Source organism: Tachypleus tridentatus, chromosome 12, assembly GCF_004210375.1.
Source record: "Tachypleus tridentatus isolate NWPU-2018 chromosome 12, ASM421037v1, whole genome shotgun sequence".
Classification (NCBI taxonomy): Eukaryota; Metazoa; Arthropoda; class Merostomata; order Xiphosura; family Limulidae; genus Tachypleus; species Tachypleus tridentatus.
The window spans coordinates 80,028,415-80,042,914 of NC_134836.1; the positions used below are offsets into that span (position 1 = coordinate 80,028,415).

The 14,500-nt window shown below is 31.6% G+C and overlaps 1 protein-coding gene across 1 annotated transcript in view; it reads right to left on the reverse strand.

Annotated features, from left to right (window-relative positions):
- The window catches only part of LOC143233775 (uncharacterized), a 50,762-nt gene that overhangs the window by 3,003 nt on the left and 33,259 nt on the right, over positions 1 to 14,500 (reverse strand). The gene's annotated exons all lie outside the window — the stretch shown is intronic.

Consider the following 14,500-nt stretch of genomic DNA (forward strand, 5'->3'; position numbering starts at 1 on the left):
AAAGCCGTCTAAACCGCATCTCATCAGACAGACAAATTATCTCAGCAAGGAAAGATTCATATTCAAAATTAATGCAAGTAATCGTTGTGAAAGATTAATGGCCAATAGTTAGGAAAAATGATGCGATTTATCAAAGTTAGGATATGATAGTTTTGATTGAAGGAAACGAAACTAGGTATATTATTCAAATACATTTTAGTTCTTTTTTATTATTTATTCTTCAAACCACTTTTTAAGGCAACCCAATTAAAATATTGCCTTGTTCCCCCCCATATGATGTTAGAACGAATGAAAATTACAGGGTACTTTAAACTGGTTAAATCATGAGCCAATGGAAATAGTGCTCGTGAGCAGATAATTACCTAGTGGTGACCATTACTCGTGCCCCCTCCCCCCAAATGAGCCAAAACCCCCCTCAGCCCCCAGTATTGTTACTTACATATATTCATAAAATATGGAAAACAATCGTCGTTGTTGCTTAACAATTAGCATCAGAAAGATAAATCTGTAGAACTCGACGTCTGCATTAAGACGGAGTATGTGTCATGCGTCCCATAGCAACGTACTGAATGCACTGAAACTCGTGCGTTGTATTGCCACTCTCTGTGTAATGTTATTCTATCTTGAGCTTTGATGAAGATTAGACAATCATGTTGATTTCAAGTTACAACAGATCATCAGGGATTTTACTTGATATTTCACAGGTATTTACCCATTAATTTCATTTATCTTTATTGAAAAGTAAAACACAGCATGCATGTATAAGTGTATTGTGTATAGGTCAAAACTATGAAGCATTTAGCAGGTGTTGTGTCCTCTGTGAGATCATTTTACATTGTGTATCAGCCATCCAAAATTGTACTGATGATTATGGCATACACTTAAAATTGTGACTTACAGTTCAATTAATGTTATACTTGTGATTAGATAATAACCTTACATGTTAACTGACCAAATAATATTTCTAAACAATTCTAGAATGAATTTTGAAATTGTCATTGGGCTGTTTAGAAGTGCCTAATTTAATGTAATTTAGTAGTTACATTATTGTAACAGATGCTTGTCACACTTTTGATAATAAGAACAATAACACAATCACAGTTTGGCCTGTATGAATAATGTGAACTTGTGTAGAAACCAGCCTTCCTGTGAAGGTCAACTGCAATTTAGCAAACTATGGTGTGGCAGAGGAGGACCTCGCAGTGGAGGTCCACCAGTTGAACCGGCTAATTGCCAGGAAGAAAGACAAGGGGCAGGAAGTATCCACACCATTGGAGCTTGCAACCATGCTGGAGCCATACAAAGATGCCTTCATGGATCTCCATAAACTTGTATGCATCGCTGTGACCCTGCCTGTCATTTCAGCTGCCTGTGAGAGAAGTTTCTCATGTCTGAAGCTTCTCAAGACATACTTGCGCAACAGCAGTGGTAACAACCGCACCAGCAACCTTGCTGTCATATGAGTAAACTCCAGGAGGGCAAAACAACACAATATTGATACTGTTATAGACACATTTGCTGCCACTCACCAGAACAGGTGCATTGTTTAGAAGTAATATTTATTATAAACACAACATGATGAAAGATAGTTAGCCTGATAGTGACCTTACTTTTTCTCAGAGTGTATTAACTTCACATGGGATAATTCGTTTCTGCTATGTAAACTATGTCTTTATGTTATATTTCTTTTGATTTGTAGCTTTACTCTTAATGGTATATTAAATGTTCAATCTAAGCTAATCTTGATTTTCTTTATTATTATGTATTACCTTGGGTGGAATTTACATATATGCATATTTTCATAAACAGATTATTTCTAATTTGTAATTATGAATTATTAATCAGAGTATGAGTTTCCTATTAAAACTGCATTGAAAACACAATTCATAATAACACACCTTTCTGAAATGTACCTTGGTATTTACATTATTATAATTTATAATCTATAATTCATATTGATGTCATTTTGGGAAGCCCCTCCACAGTTTACCTCAGCCCCCCCTTCCCCCCAACATCCATCCATTAATTAGGCCTAGTGAGGTGAATGAGCAATGTGTAAATTTCATGATTATTGGCGTTTCCTTTATTCTTAGTGGAAGGAAAATACGCTTAAACAACTTATTGTTCTGAACATTACAAACTACGAGAAACAGTGAGATGTTGTTTACCTACTTTTCAAACTTTGGAGCTTTTAGGTTGACAATCTCACTACCATCACAAAAAAGGTACAGTTCATGTCATGCACGATAAAGAGGGCAACATCCGTATAGTCTGTGTTCTGTTACGGTTGACTCGTTGATTTTTTTTTGCAATTAAAATGGGTTGACTCTATCAATCTGGATGCTAGCGATTAATACTGCTTTACGGGTGGTTTTATAGTAATAGGTTAATTAGTAGTATTTATTATTAACAATGAATTTAAAATGTATGAAGCGATGTAAAGTAGGTCACTTTCAGCATCATAATTAGGCTATTTATTAAAAGAACACTTAAGATAGCACTCTAAGTGTGTATAGAGTGTTCCATCTGTCAGCTAGTTTGCAGCATCAGCTGTTTCGTAGAATTATAAATGATAAATAAGTTCTTATAGTAAAATGTCATTAATATACTTTTTTGTTCTTTGAATCCAAATGAGAAATGAATAAAACTGGAGTCTTTGCAACAATTGTTGGTTTTACAAAGAGATTTTTTGTATATGACATATAACAAATCATTTTGAAATTACTTTTGTCTGCCACGTCCATTCCAATTGACAAATTTTGATATTGAACAAAAAATCTTCTGGTTTAAAGTGTTATTTTTGCAAGCCTCTTATATGTAATGAAATAAAAGGAATTTGTAAACAAAACAGAAAACGTCTGTTTGGTATTTTTCACTATTAGAGGCCCATTGGTGTGATTGTTCACTGGCTTTTACCATTGAGAATAACATCATTAAATTGTATGTGACTGTTATCATTAGATAGTTAAATAAAATAATTAATATAAGTAATTGCTTGTTTTCCATATTTATTCACAAGAAATATAATTTATGCCTTTTTTTTCTATTGAGGTATTGTTTTGTGTATTTAAACTAATACACAAAAACTGAAGTCCTTCTAACTTAAATATTATTGATAGAAGGTAACAGGAATATAATCTGTAATAACAGATGTAATTATGTTACAACTCTTATGGGTAGATCCGAGAAAGTGACATATCCGCTATTTAGCAAGTTTGTTGAGAAACGGAAAAAGTATACAATCAGAATAAAAGTTAATATAACTAAAAGTCACAGTGGTAAGTCTACGGATATACAACGCTAAGAATCAGGGGTTAGATTCCCTTCGGTGGACACAGCAGATAGTCCAATATGGCTTTGCTGTAATAAAAACATGCATAATTTCACGATTTGAGGAATCTCCCAGAATTTGTATTAAAGTGGAAGGTAAAGAGTTTACTTATGTTAGGACTAATGTCAGTAGTGCAAATTGTATGGAAAAAAATATTTTAAAGAACAGAAATGGCTAAGAGAGTATTCTTATATTTCAAAAATTACTCGAGAGCAATGCAAAACTGAACCGGATGAAAACACAACTAGCACGATACATGTGGTAAGACCTGCTCTGTGAGGTGGTAGTGTGGTATTTTCTGAAATAGAAAACAACTGGAAACATTTGAAATGTTGTGTAGATGAATGATGTGGAAATATTGGACATGCAAGGACATAAATACCCTGCTCGACATATGTTAGACACAGAAGATGCTCTGGAATTAGAATTAGACCTGAGCGAAGGTTGGCAAATACTGTAATGAGTAAAATCAAAATAAGAAGAGCAAGAGACAAAGATAGGCTGACTTTAGAAAATTGAGGTGACAAAGTAAAGTTGTTGTAGTTAATGAGGACAAGAAAACAGTGGAGAAAGAAAGTAATATGATGACTCCAGTTATTGTGATATGACACCAAACTTGTTGACCATCAGAACTAGGGTAGACATGATGACTGTAATTATTGTGATATGACACCAAACTTGTTGATCCTCAGAACTAGGGAAGACATGATGACTGCAGTTATTGCAATATGACACCAAACTTGTTGACCCTCAGAACTAGGGAAGAATGAAGACTGTAGTTATTGTGATATGATACCAAACTTGTTGACCTTCAGAACTAATGCTTTATCACTTCTGCTCATTTGAACAATCTTTACACACTCCTAAGCAGAAATTGTACCATGTATAGTGTCCGAGCACACAGGTTTTTAACATCCAAATATTTATCAAGTTATTCCATTTCAATTATCACATTCATTGGCATTGGATCTACCAATTCACAGTTTTTATTTTTCTCATGAAATTTTAACTGACGATGAAAGTGAATGAAAATTGTTTACTTTATGAGCATCTTGCACCTTCAAACCCAGATTCCTACTCTGAAGACAGTACTTGACTAAACTGTATGTTTAAAAACAAAATATTTGCTGGCTAATGTTGCTGTTTATAATAAAACCTAAATATTAACTGGCTGATGGTGCTGTTTATAATAAAACCTAAACATTGTCTGGCTAATGTCACTATTTATAACAAAATCTAAATATTGGCTGGCTAATGGTGCTATTTATAATAAAACCTAAATGCTGACTGGCTTATATTGCTATTTATAAGGAAATAAAAATATTGATTAATGTGAACAGAAGATAATACATATGAAGTAAAACATAGATTAGCGTAGTTAGAATGCAAGTAGCTTTTGTCACTGTTAGTTTGAAAAAATATAAATTTATCATAGTTCTGAATATAAATATTTAAACGTGTTAGTAATATATTATTATTACAAGCCAAGATCAAAGTGAAATATTTCTTATTGTAAAAAAAAGTAATTGAAATAGTTAATAAGCCCATGCCACTACAGGACTACCCCACTGGCTGGGATATTTTTATTTTCCTAGTTGTTGTCAGCAGCCTATAAAGCCAATATGCAGGTTTAGCTACCATTACGAATGTTTGTGTCATTGATAAGTTATACACAGTTGGAACACCTGTTACTAAAGGTTAACCTGTCTCACACACTACAGGCTTGCAACATTGAAGTCTCAGAAAAGAAATAATAACTTATCTGACATGTCTCCAGATAAATATTAAAAAGTTTTGTTTACTTACAAGGTGGAAAGTGAAGAAAAATGGTTTTATACCTTTATTAGTTTAGGGTAAGAACTTTGCCAATAAGTCCAAATACAATTATTTAAGTTTAACATATAATAATAATGTAGATTACAGTAACCAGTATCACAGTCACTAAGTTGTATCTTAATAATGTATATCACAGTAACCTGTATTACAGTAATCAAATTGTATCTTAATAATTATAATACTGTAGATCACAGTAATTTGTTTTACAGTAACAAAGCTGTAGCTTAATAATAATATAGATCCTAGTAACCTGCGTGACATTAACCAACGGTATCTTAATAATAATGTAGATCACAATAACCTGTTACAATAACCAAGTTGTATCTTAATAAATATAATAATGTAGATCACAGTAAGCAAGTTTGTCTTAATAATAATAATGGAGAGTACAGTAACCAAGTTGTATCTTAACAATGAAGATCACTGTAACCAAGTTGTACCTTAATGATGATAATGTTGATCACGGTAACCAAGTTGTACCTTAATAATAATAATGTTGATCATGGTAACCAAGTTGTACCTTAATAATAATTATAATACCAATGTGGATCACGGTAACTTGAGTTACAGTGACCAAGTTGTATCTTAATAACAATAATGTAGGTAACAGTAACCTATGTTTACAGTAACCAAGTTGTGTCTTAATAATAATGTAGATCCCAGTAAGCTGTGTTACAATAACCATGCTGTGTCTTAATAATAATAATGTATATCACGGAAACCAACAGTATTTTAATAATAATAATAATAATGTAGATCAGTGTAACCTCTGTTACTGTAACCAAGTTGTATCTTAATGTAATTAACAGCAACCTGTATTACAGTAACCAAATTGTACCTTAATAATTATAGTGTAGATCACAGTAACTAAGTTGTATCTTAATAATAATTATAATAATAATGTAGATCACAGTAATTTGAGTTACAGTAACCAAGCTGTATCTTAATAATAATAATGTAAATCACGGTAACCAACTGTATCTTTATAATAATAATTTAGATCACACTAACCAAATTGTATTTTAATAATAATGTAATTCACAGCAACCTGTGTTACAATAACCAAGTGTATCTTAATCATTATGGAGATCCCAGTAACCTGTGTTAAAGTTACCAAGCTGTATCTTAATAATAATAATAATATTGTAGATCAGGGTAACCATCTGTATCTTAATAATAATAATGTAGATCACAGTAACCTCTGCCACTGTATCCAAGTTGTATCTTCATAATAATGTAATTCACAGTAACCAAGTCGTATCTTAATAATAATTATAATAATAATGTAGATAACAGTAACCTGTGTTGGGGAACTAACTGTTATCTTAGTAATAATAATAATAATAATAATGTAGATTACAGTGTAACAGTAATCAGTTTGTATCTTAATAATTATAATAATGTAGATCACGGTAACCTGTCTTAAAGTAACCAAGTTGTATCTTAATAATAATAATGTAAATCATGGTAACCAACTGTATCTTTATAATAATAATAATTTAGATCACACTAACCAAATTGTATTTTACTAAATATGTAATTCACAGCAATCTGTGTCACAGTAACCAAGTTGTATCTTAATAATTATAATAATGCCAATTACAGTAACCTGTGTTACAGTAACCAAGTGTATCTTAATCATTATGGAGATCCCAGTAACCTGTGTTAAAGTTACCAAGCTGTATCTTAATAATAATAATAATATTGTAGATCAGGGTAACCATCTGTATCTTAATAATAACAATGTAGATCACAGTAACCTCTGCCACTGTATCCAAGTTGTATCTTCATAATAATGTAATTCACAGCAACCTGTGTTGCAGTAACAAAGTTGTACCTTAATAATTATTATGTAGATCACAGTAACCAAGTCGTATCTTAATAATACTTATAATAATAATGTAGATAACAGTAACCTGTGTTGAGGAACCAAGTGTTATCTTAATAATAATAATAATGTAGATCACAGTAACAAAGTTGTATTTTAATAATAATAATGTAGATCACAGTAACCTGTCTTAAAGTAACCAAGTTGTATCTTAATAATGCAGATCACAGTAACCTCTGTCACAGTAACAAGTTGTGTCTTAATAATAATAATAATGTAGATCACAGTAACCTGTGTTATGGTAACCAAGTTGTTTCTTAATAATAATAATGTATATCACAGTAATGAAGTTGTATCTTAATAATTATGATAATGTAGATCACAGTAACCAAGTTTTATGTTAATAATTATGATAATGTAGATCACAGTAACCGAGTTTTATCTTAATAATTATGATAATGTAGATCACAGTAACCAAGTTTTATCTTAATAACTATAATAATGTTGATCACAGTAACCAAGTCGTATCTTAATAATACTTATAATAATAATGTAGATAACAGTAACCTGTGTTGAGGAACCAAGTGTTATCTTAATAATAATGTAGATTACAGTGTAACAGTAATCTGTTTGTATCTTAATAATTATAACAGTGTAGATCACAGTAACGAAGTTGTATCTTAATAATTATAATAATGTAGATCACAGTAACAAAGTTGTATTTTAATAGTAATAATGTAAAGCACAGTAACCAAGTTGTATTTTAATAATAATAATGTAGATCACAGTAACCTGTCTTAAAGTAACCAAGTTGTATCTTAATAATGCAGATCACAGTAACCTCTGTCACAGTAACCAAGTTGTGTCTTAATAATAATAATAATGTAGATCACAGTAACCTGTCTTATGGTAACCAAGTTGTTTTTTAATAATAATAATGTATATCACAGTAATGAAGTTGTATCTTAATAATTATGATAATGTAGATCACAGTAACCAAGTTTTATCTTAATAATTATGATAATGTAGATCACAGTAACCAAGTTTTATCTTAATAACTATAATAATGTTGATCACAGTAGCCAAGTTGTATCTTAACTATAATAATGTTGATCACAGTAGCCAAGTTGTATCTTAATAACTATAATAATGTTGATCACAGTAGCCAGGTTATATCTTAATAATCGTAATGTAGAACACAGTAACCAAGATGTATCTTAATAATAATAATGTAGATCAAGGTAACCAATTTTATCTTAATAATAGTAATAATAATAATGCAGATCACAGTAACCACATTGTATCTGAATAATAATAATGCACATCACAGTAACCTGTGTCACTGTAACAAGGTTGTATCTTAATAATGCAGATCACAGTAACCAAGTTGTATCTTAATAATAATAAAGCATATCACAGTAACACGTGTTACAATAACCAAATTGCATCTTTATAATAATAATGTGGATCATGGTAACCAAGTTGAATCTTAATACTATTAAAAATAATGCACATGATAGTAACCAGTGTCACAGTAACAAAGTTGTTTCTTAATAATAATAATGTAGATCAAGGTAACCAATTTTATCTTAATAATAGTAATAATAATAATGCAGATCGCAGTAACCACATTGTATCTGAATAATAATAATGCACATCACAGTAACCTGTGTCACTGTAACAAGGTTGTATCTTAATAATGCAGATCACAGTAACCAAGTTGTATCTTAATAATAATAAAGCATATCACAGTAACACGTGTTACAATAACCAAATTGCATCTTTATAATAATAATGTGGATCATGGTAACCAAGTTGAATCTTAATACTATTAAAAATAATGCACATGATAGTAACCAGTGTCACAGTAACAAAGTTGTTTCTTAATAATATAGATCACAGTACCCTGTGTTACAGTAAACAAGTTGTATTTTATTAATAATAATAATGTAGATTACAGTAACCTGTGTAAGAGTAATCAATTTGTATCTTAATAACTATAATAATGTAGGTCACAACACCTGTGCTACAGTAACCAAGTTGTATTTTAATAGTAATAGTTATGTAAATCACAATAACCTGTGTTTATAGTAATGAAGTTGCATCTTAATAATAATAATAATTATAATGTATATCACAATAACCTGTGTTACAGTAACCAAATTGTATCTTAATAATAATGTAGATCACAGAAACCTGTGTTACAGTAATGAATTTGTATGTTAATAATTATAACAATGTAATTTCAGAGCTGTGTTTATAGAAACAAAGTTGTATCTTAATAATTATGATAATAATAATAATAATAATGTAGATCAGCATAACCTGTGTTTAGCTTAACCAAGTTGTATCTTGATAAAATTAATAATAATAATGTAGATCACAATAACCTGTGTTTAGAGTAATGAAATTGCATCTTAGTAATAATAATGTGGACCATTGTAACCAAGTTGTATCTTAATAGTATTAAAAATAATGCAGATCACAGTAACTAGTGTCACAGTAACCAAGTTGTATCTTAATAATAATAATAATAATAAGATAATAATAATGTAGATTACAGTAACCTGTGTAACAGTAATCAATTTGTATCTTAATAATTATAACAGTGTAGATCACAGTAACGAAGTTGTATCTAAGTAACTATAATAATGTAGATCACAGTTCCCTGTGTTACAGTAACCAAGTTGTATCTTAATAATAATAAGATAATAATAATGTAGATTACAGTAACCTGTGTAACAGTAATCAATTTGTATCTTAATAATTATAACAGAGTACATCACAGTAACAAAGTTGTATCTTAGTAACTATAATAATGTAGATCACAGTTCCCTGTGTTACAGTAACCAAGTTGTATCTTAATAATAATAAGATAATAATAATGTTGATCACAGGAACCTATGTTACAGTAATCAATTTGTTTGTTAATAATTATAACAATGTAAATCTCAGTTAGCTGTGTTTATAGTAACTACGTTGTATCTTGACAATAATAATAGTGTAGATCACAGTAACCTTTGTTTGCAGTATCCAAGTTGTTTGTTAATAATAATAATAATGTTGATCACAGTAACCTGTGCTTATAGTAACCAAGTTACATCTTAATAATAATAACAGTGTAGACTACAGTAACCTGTGTTACAGGAACGAAGTTGTATCTTAATAATAATAATGTAGATCACAGTAATCAAGTTGTATCTTATTAATAATAATGTAGACCACAGTATCCTGTGTTACAGTAACCAAGTTGTATCTTAATAATAATAATGTAGATCACATTACCCTGTGTTACAGTAAGCAGTTGTTTCTTAATAATAATAAGATAATAATAATAATATAGATTACAGTAGTCAATTTGTATCTTAATAATTATCACAGTGTAGATTACAGTAATGAGTTGTATCTTAATAACTATAATAATGTTGATCATAGTAACCAAGTTGTATCTTAATAACTATAATAATGTCGATGACAGTAACCATTTGTATCTTTATTATTATAATAATGTACGTCACAGTAACCAAGTTGTATCTTAATAATAATAATGTAGATCACAGTTGCATGTGTTATAGTATCCAAGTTGTACTTTAATAATAATAATAATGTAAAGCACAGTAACCAAGTTGTATCTTAATAACAATAATGTAGATCAAGGTAACGAAGTTTATCTTAATAATAATAATGATGCAAGTCACAGTAACCAAATTGTATCTGAATAATAATAATGCACATCACAGTAACCTGTGTCACTGTAATAAGGTTGTATCTTAATAATAATAACGTAGATCATAGTAACCAAGTTGTAGCTTATTAATAATAATGTGGTTTACAGTATCTTGTGTCACAGTAACCAAGTTGTATCTTAGTAATTTAGATCCCAATAACCTGTGTGACAATTACCAAATTGTATCTTAATAATAAGAATAATGTAGATCACAGTAACAACCCGTTCTTAACAGATTACCCGTATTGAACTGACAACGATTGTACACTCGGTAACAACCCGTAGACAGTCTAACATTCCTGTTGAACCGACGACTGTATGACTCGTGTGTGTGATATATCACTGATAACTTGATCTTGTTTCATATTAAGCAACAATGTTTGTGTGTAGCTAACAACATTCATAATCAGTAACCACTCCATTTCGGGACTAATTTAACTTTGAAAGGTATGAACTCTTCATTTCTGACAGCAATACAGTTAATAAAACCAATGTTTATATTGTATGGATGTCTTACTTTTGTGACGACACTGTGGATAGGAAAGTTCATTGTTTAGCACATTGTTAATATAAATGTTCAGTTTTGAATTTTGCTGTTTTTATACAGTTACATATGAGGGAAATAGCTTCTCATGTCTTAAGATAACCTTTCATTAATCGCGAATTTACATAACAGGAACTCTTAAATAAAATACAGCCCCAGCATTAAGTGGCTCCTCCTAACGGAAAGAATAAACAACAACAAAAACTTCAGATGTGTTAAAGAGTGGACATTTTAAAAGCTTTATGAAAATCCCAGAAATACCAAATTGCGACATGGCGTTCCTAAACCAGTTAAGTTAATGTGCAAAGTATTCTTGTAAAGATTACCTGATGTATTTACTACTAGCATCTAGAAACCAATAGGTATCTCATGAAGTTTTACGATTTTGAAAGTGATCTGGCACAAATTAAGGACCATCTGCACATAGCAGCTCCCTAAGTTTGAACTAATAAGCTACAGATAAAGTAGCACCCACTGTTAACACTCGGGATATAGACTTGAGGGATTTAACTGCTTTTCTTATAACGCACTCATCGTCCCAGAGTGTGAAGCATATTTCTGACAGAGCGGTACGGGAACTATGAACTGTTGGATTCGGTTTGCCGTGCTGTTCTCTGACCAGTCAGCAGTAAATTCGGACAGAAGTTTGCACCAGAAAAACAACCAACAAATTGGACATACTAACCATGTGCCGTAGCACTCCACTCCTGGACCAATTATAAAATTTTTTAGTTTCGCATGTTTTAATTATAATTACTGTTGTTTCATTAGGTAATTCGTTAAACTAAAAGTCGAAGTAGCACTAATAACGTGTTCGAAATGTCTTACCTTCGAGTGAAAGGACATTAACTTCGATTGGTTGGTGGCTAAGCCTATTTTTCTAATACTTTAAGAGCAAACTACACACGTGTTCTTTTAACTGAAACTCGTTCGTTTAAACGTTGGTCAACGAGATTGACCTCTGCGAATCAATTATAATTTACGTATGTAATTATTCAAATCACGTGCCACAGGGCCTCAGATATTTCAATTGATAGGTTATTTCGAACATCGGACCTTGTACAAATGTGTATAATTATAACGTAGATTAATATTTTAAAGAATTGACAACCAACACCCTTTTCCTCGGTACACACACCTACCTCTTTCTTTGTGTGTTTAAAATATGGCTATTACACACACTGTCTCAGAATAGTTAGTTCAATAGTACTTGAAAGTTACAACAATAAAAGTAAAACACATATTTCTTTCTATTAATGTTGCCTGGTTAAGACGTTAAAAATAAAACTTGCGGTTAAAGTACATTAACATACAGTTTGGTGTTTATCCATCTGACTAACGAACAAAAAATATTTTGTTGAGATAAAAGGGACTTTACACAAGGTGATGGTTTAGTTTTACAGACACTAGGGACGTTACGCAGGGTGATTGTTTAGTTTTACAGACACTAGGGACGTTACGCAGGGTGATTGTTTAGTTTTACAGACACTAGGGACGTTACGCAGGGCGATGGTTTAGTTTTACAGACACTAGGGACGTTACGCAGGGTGATGGTTTAGTTTTACAGACACTAGGGACGTTACGCAGGGCGATTGTTTAGTTTTACAGACACTAGGGACGTTACGCAGGGCGATTGTTTAGTTTTACAGACACTAGGGACGTTACGCAGGGTGATGGTTTAGTTTTACAGACACTAGGGACGTTACGCAGGGTGATGGTTTAGTTTTACAGGCACTAGGGACGTTACGCAGGGCGATTGTTTAGTTTTACAGACACTAGGGACGTTACGCAGGGCGATTGTTTAGTTTTACAGACACTAGGGATGTTACGCATGGGGATGGTTTACTTTTACAGATAGGAGGGGTGTTGCGCACGGTTATGGTTTAGTTTTACAGTTGTGTAGAATGAAATAGACATGTGTTTGTTCTGACCCTAGCCAGTTAGTGGAAGTGACTTGTTGGGTGGTAAACGCTAAGCTATGTAATGAGTTATCTATGCTTTACCCACCACGGGTATCGAAGTCTGAAAGTTAACCTTGTAAGCACTCATTCGGGTCAGTGTTTACGAGTTTATCTTGAGATTGGTTGTTAAAAGGAAAAATGCTGTCCTTAAAACATTTATTTAAAGTACGCGTCAGCTTTGTTATGCAGAAAATGAACTTAGTGGCATTATGGAAGTAGCTAAAATAAACTAGATTCCAGCTATATTTGTTGTTTCAATTCAAGCTACAAAAATGAACTTTTAAATAAACTAGTGTAAATAAAAATTAACGGATGAAACCTGTTATATACAAAATGTTGAGTTCAACATGTTGGATGTATAAAAGGTATCACTTATTGATTTTGAAACTGTTTATAGTCTCAATGTCAGAGGAATATGTTAAGTATTTGTATAGCAATCATTATATAATCAGAAGAAAGGAAAAAATGGTCATTTTCTTTGGAGAAGTACCCACACAGAAGTAAACTTTGGAGAAGTACCCACACAGAAGTAAACTTCATATTAAACGTTAGCTAAACAAAGAGCCATAGAACTATATCCCTTGTACAGGTTGAACGGTATTATATGGTGGTGTTTTATACAGAGTTATATCCCTAGCATACTGGTGGTACGGTATTATAGAGTGGTATTTTACACAGGGTTGTATCCCTTGTACAGATTGAACGATACTATATAATGTTGTTTTATACAAAATCATATCCCTAGTACTGGTTGAACGGTATTATAGAATGGTATTTTACACAGGGTTATATCCCTTGTACAGATTAAACGGTACTATATAATGGTGTTTCATACAAAATCATATCCTTAGTACTGGTTGAATGGTATTATATATAGAGTCATATTCTTTGTACTGGTTGAATGGTATTATGTATAGAGTCATATTTCTTTTACTGGCTAAACTGTATTATACAGTGGTGTTTTATATAGATCCATATCCTTCGTACCGGTTGAACGGTATTATATAGTGATATTTTATTTCAAGTGGTATCTCCAGTACTGGTTGAACTGTATTATATAGTGGTGTTTTAGGCTGAGCGATATCTCTAGTACTGGTTGAACGGTATTATATAGTAGGCTTTATGTAGAGCTATATCCCTTGTATTGGTTGAACGGTATTATATAGTGGTGTTTATATAGAGCCATATCCCTCATACTGGTTGAACGGTATTGTGCAATGGTGATCTATATAGAGCCATATCCCCCGTATTGGTTGAACAGTATTATACAATG